Raw genomic sequence first — 13,962 nt, forward strand, 5'->3', positions numbered from 1 at the left:
AGTGTCCACAAGCCAAGCGGATATTGATTATCTGCCACAGTTGAGAGCCACGGAGCTCCCCGCACGCCGCTTCGTCCCGACGCCCCAGCAGCAACCTATGTACCTGCCACCTCGAATAAATTTTCCACCCTAAGCCGGGTGCAAATGGTGTATTTTCCCGCTTTTACGGCTGGCAACATTTTACTTTTTCTCGGTGTATACAATATTCAATATTTGATCTCTGTCTAACCAACTGAGCGTGGTGTGGCTGCAATATCCCCGTCTCGTTCGAGCACATTTTATAATCATTTTGGATGCATTCCCTTGCCATGATTTTCCCGCGGCACTTGGTTATTCTACAACTTTACGTTCATGTTACGTTCGCTACAATAAGAACCAGATTTAAGATATTATCATATCGGATATATTTTTAACCATTCTATCTTTATATTTTTATGTTTTAAAATTTTCTTTTTACCGTCTAGTCTCAAAAAAACAAACTTAATGCCTATTGATATGTTGTTAACATTAGATGTATATTACCGATTTCAATCAATCCATCCTTAATGTTAAAATTGTAATCGCTGCAATAACAGGGCGAGGGGTACATTAAAACTTATTATTAAAAATATATATATAACAAATACATTGTGTCTTAAACTTTCATTAGTAATTAGAATGCTCTATTAAGTGTTTACAAACATTTTACAAAAAATTACTAAGTGGTAAGAAATTTAAAAGATGACCTATTTTTATGAGCTGCTACAACCGTCTGCATTCCAATACTTTGCCAATTTTGGACATAAACACAAAAACTTACCGAGTCATAATCCCTAATCCAAATACATTTCAAAAATATAAAGCTAATGTAGACTTAGATAATCCGCTTGTACCATGAAGTATTCAATGCTTATTCGTAATAAGTTCTTGAAACAAGTCTCCAAGGATTCACCTCCAACTTAAAAGCATGGCATGTCTAGACACAACTAGTGAACAAATTTTGTACCTACTACAAAACTTTTCGTGGGGCAAGGGACTCACTACATTCATCTCTCTAAGCCTGTGTGTGTAGAGTAACCTGTGAAAAATTGCTTTTCTCTATGTGGGGGTGACGCACACAGTGTTACCGCTGGCGAGTGGGGTTGCCATACGCTGGTGTGCGTGGGGAGAAAGGGCGGGAAAGGGGTCCGAGTCGTGAACTAAATAGCTTAGTGTTAACACATATTGACATCAAATTCACCGCAATGCTATCATTTATTCAGGTAGTAATAAATTCATTGTGCTTTTCGTTAGCTACCTTTAGATAATTTCGCGTGCCGTCCGACCGCAGGCGGAGCGCGACGTTTTTAACGCGCGAGCGTGTCGGCGATTAATTATTTTTGCCGCTTTGTTTAACTTACGTTGACTTTGCTTTCGAGTTATTACGAATTTTAATTGCCCTTTCGAGGTTCCAGCAGTTTTAGCGGCCATTTTATCGTTTAAACTGAGTAATATAGAGCGGTTAATTCGCACAGTATCACTTGCCTCTAGATTATTTGGAACTTGTGTTTCCTAAGATCATTCACAGATGTCTACCTGCATCTACTGCTTTATGATAGTAGTAGTGAATCAAATCCTCTATCACTACCATAGCACTCTCACGATAGTTTCTGTTTTATTTCAATGCCTATGAAATGAAGGATGGACGGACGTATGAATATATATAGTACGTCATCACTTTTTTTCATCCCTAGCATATCGTAAGTGACTACAGGAAGAAGTTATAAATATTTAAGGGCAAGCGAAAGACGAGGAAATAAACGAGACAGTAGACCGATAGTAAGATTCTGTAATCACCTAAGTTACCATGATGATGTTAATGATGTCATATAAATTAGAACTACCCACTAACACTACTACTTCACTACTGGATGCAATTAAAAATGAGTGAATTTAAATGGCCAATACGGAAACTTTTACAAGTGCTTACATGTGTAGGTACAGTCGCTTTCATAAATATATTGGCTGCATAAATTCCTAGTTATCATAATTAAGCTCATTCAAAAATTATTGATTACGAAACAAATTTCAGACACACTTCAGTATTTGTAATTAGTAGGGATGGCATATTTATTTTGAAAAACATACATTATTTTAGAAAAGAAATATTTAAAGCCTTCTACACTGTTAAATATACCCAAACGAAAAGTCAAGGGTTACGGCCACCATAGCATCGATAATTGACAATCTATCTGACTACCCTTTCCAGTAACAGTCGTGACAGGTATAAGATTCTGAAGTGCTGTGTTCTTGAACTACGTAGATTTTATTTTCCACTTTTCACTGTTTCACCCACTCCTGGTGGTGTTTCCATCATAGGAACAAAATTTCAATAAATTGTTTTTTGACTAATATTAACGTTGCTAGCACCTTTCTTATATTTTTTCTATAAATATTTTTAAGTACCAGATTAAAATCTTTCGATCTTATTACTGTATTTGATTTATATTACCCACTTTTTTTGTATTTATTTGTATAAACTTAGCATTATTATTAAAATTTATGTGTAATGTAATGTTATGTAATACGTATGTGACCGTACGTCACATACAAAACAATTAATATAAATAATTATATTTCATTTTCCCGCTCATACATTAGTACATACACTTTAAAAAGCGTTATAACGTTTTGCTAAACTACTATCGTAGATATTTTTTTAAAGAGAAATTTATAAAGAAATATTAAATCATCAGACAATACCTGCAGATTATACTATGCATAACTTTGGTAATGACGCCTAATTATTTTTTACATAGCATGTAAAAATAAAAATGTCAGACTTTGTTTACTTGCCTGACTAATTACGTTGTTTTCAATTCTTAATTCTTTTACTTTTATCTTTTCCATTAGTTTAATTTCTAATGATAGTAACAAGAGCATTTATTTACAATACAAAAGTTACATTTAAGGGCCGCGCTCTCAATTAAAATAAAGAAATCAAGAATAGACGCCACAACGGGCGTCTTAATGAACTTGTAATAAAATTATTGGCCACACACAGGGCAACTCAGGCAACGCCCCGACAACGACGAGTTAACCTGCCTAGAGCTGTCTATAACAAAATATCGATGTCCATCTTAATATCGATATATGCACGAAGATTGTTCAAGCAAACTTTATCAGAGAAATAAACAGTTGCAAAAAGTTAAATTGTTTTGTATTATTATAGCATACATTTCTAAATATATGTATATATACAAGAATGCTATGCTATGGTATGTTAATTAAATTACGATTATGTACTCACTGGACTTTTCATATTCATTGTATATCATATATATTCGTAGTTCAGATCTTAATTACTGTACAAAATATGTAGTTAATACTAAGACAATTAAGATGTCGAAAATCAATATGATGACATTTAATACACTACCCACATACATACAAACATTATTGTAATATTAAAAAAATGTTAACATTGCAATTTAGAGAAAAATCATTTCGAACAACTCTTTAAAACGAAAACGTAACTTAATGCGTTAACATAAAACATTAAACTCGGCTATCCAATCCCTGACACGGTACGTGTACGGTGAGAAAAATAACAACGCCCCATTACTTGGTTTATCGACATCGATAAACTGAGAGAGCTCCACTCAGCGTCAGTAGTATCTAGAGAGGCAAGCTACAATAAAATGTACCGAGCTAGCTACAAGCCTGAGCAGTTACTGCTTCTATGTCCCCCTCCACCCACTCTTACTCGCCTCCCATCGCCATATGCGCAGTTCGACCCCACACATGCACAACACACACAAACAAGTCACCTGCGAATCCTGCGACCACACATTCGAATATTGATAGTGACGTATGCAACTGGCCTGCTATCGATAGATCACTAATAGTATCTGTCACATCGCAACCAATTCGAGTGCTTACTAATTGATACCCAATAATGTTACGACGATAGTTTACATTTCTCTATATGAATATACGAACATGATGGCACTTATGTATATGGTATTAATAATTAAAGAAATATACGATATGTGGAAAACGTTGTTGAATGCTCAAAGTGCGTTACAAATGATGACCTCGTTGGTCTTGTGGTTTAGCACACGCTTTGCTTCCGGTAGTCGCGAGTACGATTCCTCGCACCGTATAAAGATTTATATTCAAGAGAATTATTGTTTGTTTGGGTGTTTGTCGATATTTATAATTTAAAAAAATATATAGGTTATTTAGTATCATCACGTAAGCTCTGCTTAGTTGAAACTGGATGGCGTTGCGTGAATTATAGAGAGATATAAAAAATACATATTCAAATATACTATAATTGTAAGTAGCGGTAATTGGAATTACATATAATATTAACTCGTGTATTTTCTTATTGTATTTAGTAAGGCAAAGAGACGTCAGTCGCGAGAGAGGGTTATTTTCTGCTTTGACTGTGGGTGGGTGACGTCATAAATTACATGTAGTCGTGTCGTTATAATCCGCCAATTTGACGATTCAACGCCTCAGCAATATAAAATAAATATATTTAGTATATTCTACTACAACTTTGTTTAGTAACCACTACTATAAAGTGTAGTGGCACTGTGTGTAGTACCTACTACTAAAAGATCATATGAAAAATAGTAATTAGTATTAATTCTAGACAGACCTGCCACTATCCTTTATAAGAGATTTTCTTATATTATCTGTATGCAATCTCTATTGCTTACTATCTCTTTGTTCAGAGTAAGTGAATTTTACGTTACTTTAACTTTTTAAGCAATCTATACAAAATAAACTTTAAATTTTTATAACATTTCATATTCGGCCCTGTTGTCGATTTTCTTGCCAATTCATTTCAGCAGATGCAGTAGTGTAAGCAGTTATAGAACAAAAAAACACTTAAAAACTGTGCTTCTATGCAAAGTAAAAGCGCGAAAATGTATATATAATGAAATTTAATTAATTTATTCGTTATCCAAGTCTACCTAACATTACAAATCATAGATATATTAAAATGGTCCCTAAAAAAGTAGAAAGCCTGAAAATTGACATCCAGGAAGAAAGGAAAGGAAAAAAAAACCATTACATATCATATTAGACCCGTACTTTTACGTGGTAGTCCACATGTAAAGTGATATTTTTATAATAACATATGGACGAACTTGAATTGAGTATTGTGCCACACATACTTTTGACATATAAGATTACAGTAATAAAGGTATATTTTTTATGCTTTAAATATCTAAAATATAGTTAAACCAAATAATAACATACAATTGGTATGGTGATATCAGTTGCAGATCGTGTTCTTTCTGTCTGTCTGTGTTCGCGCGGGCTGGGTACTAAAAGCAACTACACCCGCCGCTTCACCCCAGACTGTACAGAGATTCTATCTACTGCAAGTAAAACTGGATGTGGTATATAATATACTTTTTTTTTTCAGGTAAATTACTTCGCATAACGAGAAAAACTCTGGAACAGAAAGAACAAGTTTTATTCAAGATCTAAAAAATATATAAATGTTTTATATATATAAAACCAAATTATATTGTACCATCTAGTTTATATTGTAGTAAAAATGATAATATTTTTACTACAATACAAACTAGATTAGTTGTAGTATAAATAATTTTTTGTTAAATTTATATAATAAATTCAATACAATTTTTAAATTAATAACGAATTTGTCAACTATAATACTTTAATATACACATGTTATCATATCGTTAATATCGATTGCCGTATCCAAAACTGTTTGATATCTCTTGGTACATATTCTTGATTTATATTATATAAGTCTACAAGTGGTCATCTGAAGGTGACATATTACATTAATAGAAAATGTGAACATCCTCAGATGTGATCCAACATTACGGTATTCGTAATAACTATTGTTGCTATTGTTTTCTATATCTATATTATTCTCATACCTTCATAAGGAATAATGAGTTTTCTCCGCTATTTTTTGCAAGAAATATGTAAAAATTACTATTTATTACGGACAAAAGTCAGGCGTCGCTGTTGTCTATTTTAGTACTTATCACCTAAACAGAACCTAGTTAGTAGCAAGCAGTAAGTATAAAACGGGAAATAACGAGAGAATAAAGCCGCGATAAGAGATTATAGGATAATATTTAACAATTAAAGTTATTATTGTTAGAATGTGTCAGTTAAGTAGTTAGAAATTTTACTGTGTCAATATTACTTAATCCTAAAACCATCAAATTATGCGATACATAATTTTTATTAATATTTCTCTCTCTCTCTCTCTCTCTCTCTCTCTTAAAGCTAATTTGCTTTAGAAGCTCTTGTATTTTTTAAACTCATACGACGTAAGTATACCTTCCACTCTGTAAATTGACGCTTGGGTTCAAAGTCATGATTCTTTTAAGGTATGATACACTTGACTCGCTACCTTTTATAGTGAGATCCTGCCTTCTAGCCATCATTTTTCGTTTTGAATCACTCGACAAACCAAAGATGAAAGAGCTTCAAGTATTCTTGGAAAAGCCATGGTTAGGGAGGCGAGATGAAAAGGGGAAGGGAACCATTTTGGAATCCCGTCCCGGAAAAATTCCGGGAAAGTGGGACCGGGGGGGACGCTTAATGATCAAAACGCCTTCAATATTGCGAAGGCATGAGTCTTATCATTATAATTTATTCACGGCGCAGCAACGAAGAAGCTCCTTCCGTCGCAATTCCATCGAGCGGCATAGAGTTTCGACACTGTAAATCCTTAATTAAGTAATTATTATTGTATCAAATAATTAAAATTGTTTTTTAAATTGATAAAGATGAATTTATAAAAGATGCAGTTCCAGTAGAATAGATTCAATTGAAATGTGAAATGCAATAAGGTAGACAAAGAAAATTGAAACATTGTTTTTTAAATACACTTTAAATTTATTCTACGGCAATTAATATACATATTAGATGACGAGACAGATTATTATTATAATATTTCGGAAACGGAGTATATTCACTGTTTAAAAAACTACTCGCTAATTTGTCGAATTCTTCCGTATACTACCATAAACAAAATTCAGTTTTAATTTACAATATAAATTCTATACGAAAACCATTTATTTTATTTATATAATATCTTTAAAAATATATCAACATAAAATGTTCGAATGGTTTAGAACATCTCTTGGGAAGGTATAAGTGACGTCACCGATTACAAGATTTCAGGAGCGTTGGATGTTACGTCAATAAATCAGTACCGCACACATTGGAACCAGTGGGAGGTTTTGCTTTAATAAAGCCTGTCCCAGTCTATAGGTAGCCGCTTTGTCTACAGCGCCTCATCGGTCGAAACTTTCCTTTCCGTAGTCAAACTTAGATCAAGCCGAGAATCTGAAAATATCAAGTATGCGTGTATACAAAAGTGTGACAGAAATCATTTAGGTGTGATATTTTCTGCTATTGATACTATGATATTATTGAATATAAAATAAGCAGATCGCTCAATTTTTTATGTAATTTATATTTAAAAATACAGTGTAAATAAAAAAAGTTTATAAGTCGTATTTCCAATAAACCAAGTACAGTTAAGTCGTAATTGTCTAAATAGGATTTCATAGCCATCTTAAGCCCACTTTTTGTTAAACTGTTAGTCCAAGAAATACACTTCGTTAATACATTTAATTAGAGGGCTCTTTATGCCCACGTGACTGTTTTAGTCTGATTTTGTAAATCATGAAGAATATAGACTAGTATAATCGTTCGATTATAAAATAATTATGTTACACAAACATGTACATTGGTAGGTTGTAATGCAGAAGAAGAGAAAGAATAGATTAGAGTACTAGATTATTTGAGGGGTCTGACTCTATATCTATTGTAATAATAATATATTCTTGAAGTATCAGTAACGAATTATGTAGTACCATTTCTATAATAATAATGTAATCCATATTATAATAGCATTTAAATTATCTCATCATCTAATTTTCGTAGCAAACCCTAATTTACACAGAATTATTCCATACTCATAAACAATGCACGCTAACAAAACAGGCAGGCGTCTTAATTAAAGTTGCTCTATATACTTACGTACTCAATCTCACTTGTGGAAGTTAAGGAAAGGTTAGGACACCCTCAACGGGCGGCGGGCGCCCGCCCCATCCCGACATTCCCGAATTTTCCCAAAGTATCGCTTAATGCAAGTTTATTATCTCCTATCGCTGAGCGTTAATTAATTCTTTCCTTTTTTTTGTTGGATTCACTGATTTTCATAAATTATCATATTCTATTGTGCTCTGTTAATATACAGTTATAGTACGGTTGACTTCTTTAATAGTTATAATGTATCAATCATATACTCCTGAGTTCGGTTAGTAATAATTATAAGTTATATGACTGAGTAAATATTTACTAGATTTAAATTAAAAAAAAAGTTTATTATACATATAAAGTCTCAATATAAAGTCTCTTACTCAATAACTAAATTATAAATTTTATATCTGTAATCGTGTTGTATAAACGTTACAACACGATTACAGATATAAAATTTAGTAGTCCTAAATTGTTAAAGAAATAATATTAATTATCATATAAATTACATTTATTCCATGTCACGTAATATATATAGTCGCAGATTATAATTTAAAGTAAATATATTACTGAAAATTAAATAATGAATAATAAAATAATAATTTTAAAACTATATTGTTATATCACTACTATTGTTATCCTTATACATAATTATAATACAAATCTGTTACTATAAATAATTAAACTTAACAATCTTAGTTACATCATTGGTACAAGTTATAAGCGAATAGAAATATACAGATCAAATTTATTGTTATTTATAAAAAAGCTGATGATATGCGATTAGAAATCGTATACTGAGGTTTCAATACAGGTAATCTAAATTTATTATTGTTTCTTTTATATTGTGACAAAATTAGTGGATAATATTTGTACGAGAAGATAAGTTGATTATTGCTAAAAAATAGTAGCTAGCATATTTTTTTCCTGTTAAATTTGGAAGTAACCAAAAACATTTATTTTTTATTTTACTGGTAATTCAAGTTTATATACAATATTTAAAACTGTACAATATTCAATGTGATGATAATGCTTGCTGACATATACGGTTTGGAATTGTAGACTATGGGTAGTTGTGTAAAATCAAATAGTTATTCCATTAGATAAATAATCAATCATTCGCTTTTCTTTTATTACTTAACAATATTTGTTATTCAAATGTTATTTTAAATTAAATTTATAATTTTCCTGTCAGAACACAACTCCTTCTCCTTTTGCTTGTACCATACGGTATCGCCGACCCCTATTAATAACGGATGTCGTTTCTAATTACGAAATGACAACTATCCATATCTGAAATCTTGGTAGAATAGTGAACTTATGTAAAGAGATAGGCAAAGGGATTTGAAGCATAGTAGTTTTAAAATACAGTTTAAATTTGTATCAATATATTTAACCTTGGTTAATAATATATAAATAGTCCTCGATTATAGTATAATTTGGGTTCTGAAAATGACTATCTTTTTGTATATGAATATGAAGGATTTATTCCAATTTATTTGTGAATATTTTGTTAAATGGAAATAGTTTATACATACTTGTTGGTGTCACAATAATTACGTGACTAAATTAATTTGTGATTTTTTAAGAGACAGAAGTAAACTTATATTATGTTAAATTTTGTATCTACGTTACATTACGTATAATAGCCCATGGTTATCCAAAACACAAGTCGACTAATCAAATTAATCGGTAGGCGGGCCGATATCAACATTATTAATGCAAAACTCGCGCACCCTTTGCCATCCTACTCCTTCCACTTCACCCCCTTGACCCCAACTCGGAGCCCACAGCTTCTATGTCTCCCAAGAAAGAGGACATTTATGTTCGTATAAAGACGTTCATACTGGTTAAAATCTTGCAGCCATTTGGCTATATAACATCAAAATAAGTAGGTATCTAATAAGAATATATAAAGGATCTATAGTATAGTTTATAAAATTAACATACACTAAAATCAAAAATAAACACTATGGCGATGACAAGTAATTATCAATTTACATAGAAAAACCTAAAAAAAACATTAAGATTAACAAACCATGACAAAAGTTTACTCCTGTTGCGTGTTCGACGAATACGTTATGGTATATCAATCATTTACGTCACATAAAATTGTACATAACCTTTATTTCATGCCATTAAGTATGGATATTCAGTAACAAATATGTTTCTAAACTGCATATGTCACTTTGTGTGACTGCTTCGTAAGCCAAAATTGTTTGCACACGTGAACGCGAACTAAACACTCTTAATACAACGTAGTTAAGTCGAAAGTACTTTGAAATTGTACTTTCAGGCCGATTGTGGACATAGTTTTAAAGAATGGGAGTTTGGGTGTACCCACCCCTCCCATCCCGAACTCTACATGTTATTTACGTGTGAACACAACGCCGCGAAGGGTTCAATTTATCTGACCTACTGGGCCACCCACTAAAATAACCACCAGAATTACTTGTAGTACCTCTTTCTAGCTGCCCACTTTTTATGTTCTCGTTAAAATGTATTATATAACATATATCAAAGCAAAAATAAGTACTTCATTGAATGCCTCTAGACATATGGTATAGGTATTATAAAGACAACGATATTTTTCTATATTGTACAGATGACTGAATAATCTAAATAATCATAAAATAAAAGTAGCCTAAGTTACTACTTAAATATATTGCTATATACAATTTAACCAGATACTGATAATGCTACATCATTGTGAATGTATACCTGTTCTATACCAGCCTAAATATTTCAAGCCCCTATATTAACTATATTTTCAAGAAACTTGGAATTGGTTCCTAATGTTACCGAGTAATTTTTATAATGTGCAGTTCTTAAGTTGGGGTAACAAAAATTTTATCCGGTATCTCATTATCTCATGTCTAGTGCCTTCTTAGATACTTTATATGCATACATTTAGGCCAACATCAAATGATTATCTTAAAATAGTCTTAATATCTTAAGTATATTTTATGTGTGTATTAAAAAATCTCTCTATTTTTAACATTTGAACTCTCGATGTGTAACTTGGCAAACTTCTTGACCTACCTCAACGCAATTTTTATCCCTTTGGTACCTACATATAACTTTGGTATTCATAAAGTTTTAAAACTTGAACAAGTTCTAAAAAACTGACTTAAATGAAATTGTAAATGTTTGAATGCGAGTTGACATCGAAAGTGAAGGGGGAATACCCAACACCTTTATGCAACGAGCGGCCAAGTGGCGGCAGATTCACGATTACAGCCATTTTAGGGGACGCACCCCCAACTGTATGATGGACTGGAAATATTCCATAATATCAGGAGCGTCGTTACAATGCCTTAGCAGAATATTTTTCTTGGGCAGAAAGCCGATATTCCCCCAAGAGTTACGACATTTCAATTTGCCAAGGCGGGCGGAAAATGGAATTACGATTGAAGCGAGAATGCCCGAGCATCGACCAGGCGTCTCGCTCACTACCGAAAAAGACCGAGAGCTTACGACCAGCCACGAGCGCGACGAACGACGCGCCCGCCGCCGCGCCACCGCCGCGCCAAGCCCGTGTATTGATTAGATGCGGAACGCCCGATGCCATATAAATTAGGCCGCGGAGAAAAACAGATTTTCTTCACTATTTACTTATAATAATTGCTCATGTAACACGGAAAAAAAGTTGAATATTTCAATAAAATAAATACACTAACCTGCAATAATTTCACTCTACAGCACGAGGACACAGCGAGCGTAGCGCTAAGCGAACTGCGACTCCTGCAACTATCTAACCTACATTTTTATTAATGAGTCCCCATAGTTATATCTGTCATTCAAAAAATTTTTTTATTAATTTTATATTTTAAATAAAAAAAAAAGTATTTCAATAGTTACATTTTAGTTCTTAGATATTTAAAGATATTAAAAAATATATAGAAATAGGTATCAATTTATATCGAAATTATTAGCAATTCTATTGGACACATGCCGACATTCGACGACGAAATAATGTAGACGAATAAATATACATTACATTATTAACGAATGTTGGCCTCGTTTCTCGCTCTCTTTGTTCGTTTCACGATTTTCAGTGAGAATTAATTGAAAATAAGTTTTCCTCATTGCGGTTTCAAGGTTCAAAATAATTTGTTGGGCAGAGCATTTTGTTCTCCGCAATCGAGTCGGGCATAATTTCGAACAATGAGCTTTGGGCTTGAGTCATTAGGTCGGGAATTGTGTGTATCCTAACCGATGGCACGTTTCATGATTTGTGAGTTTATAGCAACGGTGAAGTGTCGGTGGTTAATGGTGGCAGCGCGTGGCTCTCGCCGGCCGCCATATTGAAAAAGTTTGGCGCGAAAAAAGGGCGGCAAAACGTAAAAATACGGAATGATGACTGACATTACAAGTTTAACATATACATCAATATATACTGTAGCCTTATGAAATAACATGTATATGCATTATATTAAGCACGGTTTATATGTGGGATAAAAGTATGGAGATAACAGACAACAAATGTACATGTGTTGCACCTTGCGAGGAATCGTAGCCGCGACCATCGGGAAAGCGGTGTGCTTAACTACTAAACAACCGAGACCGTCCGTTATATAATTTGAATACTTCATTTAGAATATATTTTTTATTAAGCACTGAGACAGCACACAAGAGACTGTATTATTTAAACATAATATTAGATCTAATGTACATAATATTTGAATTCAACTACGCACTGTATAAGCTTACTACCTGCACTTGGATAATTTAGCTTGTTAACGATGTTTCCCATCACCGTCGAGCAAACTCTATTGAGAAACATAAATTGAAAGATTTTTTGCGTCACTTTACTTGAATTTAATTTGAACTTACCGCTTTGGGTATCTAGAATGAGTAGAAATAACTAGGTCACGGGCTACGAGTTTACAAAACGATATTTGAAAATACTTTACGTTTATGTTTTTGATTATATTCAGGTATCATGAGTTTCTATCTAAAGATAATAATCTGTACAGTCTATTATTATACAAGGGAGCGGTTACATATGTACATAGAACGGCCTCTGTGATCTAGCAGTTTAGCAGACACAGAGTTAAATCCGATGGTCGCGGTTTCGGTTCCTAGCACGGTACAAACTTATATATTCATCAATATGATTGTTTCTATTGTGTATTTACAATTTAATATATTTAAGTATTTATATCAGTTGTTTAGTACTCATAACACAAGCTCTGATTAGCTTGGGGCTATGTGGCAATGTTGTTATTATCTTGGGTTATTATTATTACTATTACCTATTAGGATATCCATTCAATTATAAACAACATCTTCACCTACTTTCATCAGCAAATCAGCTGTCTTTCTTTATGATTAGATGGTATAGATAGAAAATAGCTTCTACAATGTGAAGTACCATTATTGTCTTTCCCTCTCCATTTGCCGCTTTACGTACGTCACATTCAGCCAATGGTACTGTACACCCACGTTACAAATAAGTTCAGATAACAACAATAGAAAATTGTTTTGCATTATACACGGGTACACAATAATACCGGAAAATATCAAGAAGTTTGTACTGAAACATCTTTTCGGTAATTCGCCTCAGAATCCCTCGTTCGGGAGATTTAGATGGGATCCCGCCCTCCGCTCCCCTGGGTGACCCATAGAGGAAAACCCGTTGTTTCTTGGAGAACTTCCTCCCAAGTAAACATTTTCCCTGTGTATCAACATTAAATGACATTTTATTAGTAACCTTACGGACTTCTCGACAGAGTCTATATTAGAATGAGTAAATGAGAACTTAAGTCTTATGGAATTCAATTGTTTATTGGCACCTTTTCAGGTACTTAGGGTTGGATCGCCGCGTAGGGCACGCCGAAGACTCGGGTTCACATATTCGTCAACCGAGTTTCTAAGCCCTACTAAGTATTAAAAATAAAATTAATATCACTTATTAAGATTTTATTCGAAAATACTCCGAGT

General features: G+C 33.1%; 1 long non-coding RNA gene across 1 annotated transcript; it reads right to left on the reverse strand.

Moving 5' to 3' along the window:
* Positions 1-5,250: 5,250 nt before the first annotated feature.
* On the reverse strand, positions 5,251-11,747 carry LOC131847255 (uncharacterized). The gene is made up of 3 exons (XR_009357704.1): positions 11,697-11,747; positions 7,185-7,317; positions 5,251-5,433 (listed from the first exon to the last, which is right to left on the reverse strand). It is a non-coding gene; the product is annotated as an uncharacterized LOC131847255 (long non-coding RNA).
* Positions 11,748-13,962: the final 2,215 nt, after the last annotated feature.

Source organism: Achroia grisella, unplaced genomic scaffold, assembly GCF_030625045.1.
Source record: "Achroia grisella isolate CSIRO2021 unplaced genomic scaffold, CSIRO_AGI_Agris_v1 utg517, whole genome shotgun sequence".
NCBI lineage: Eukaryota > Metazoa > Arthropoda > Insecta > Lepidoptera > Pyralidae > Achroia > Achroia grisella.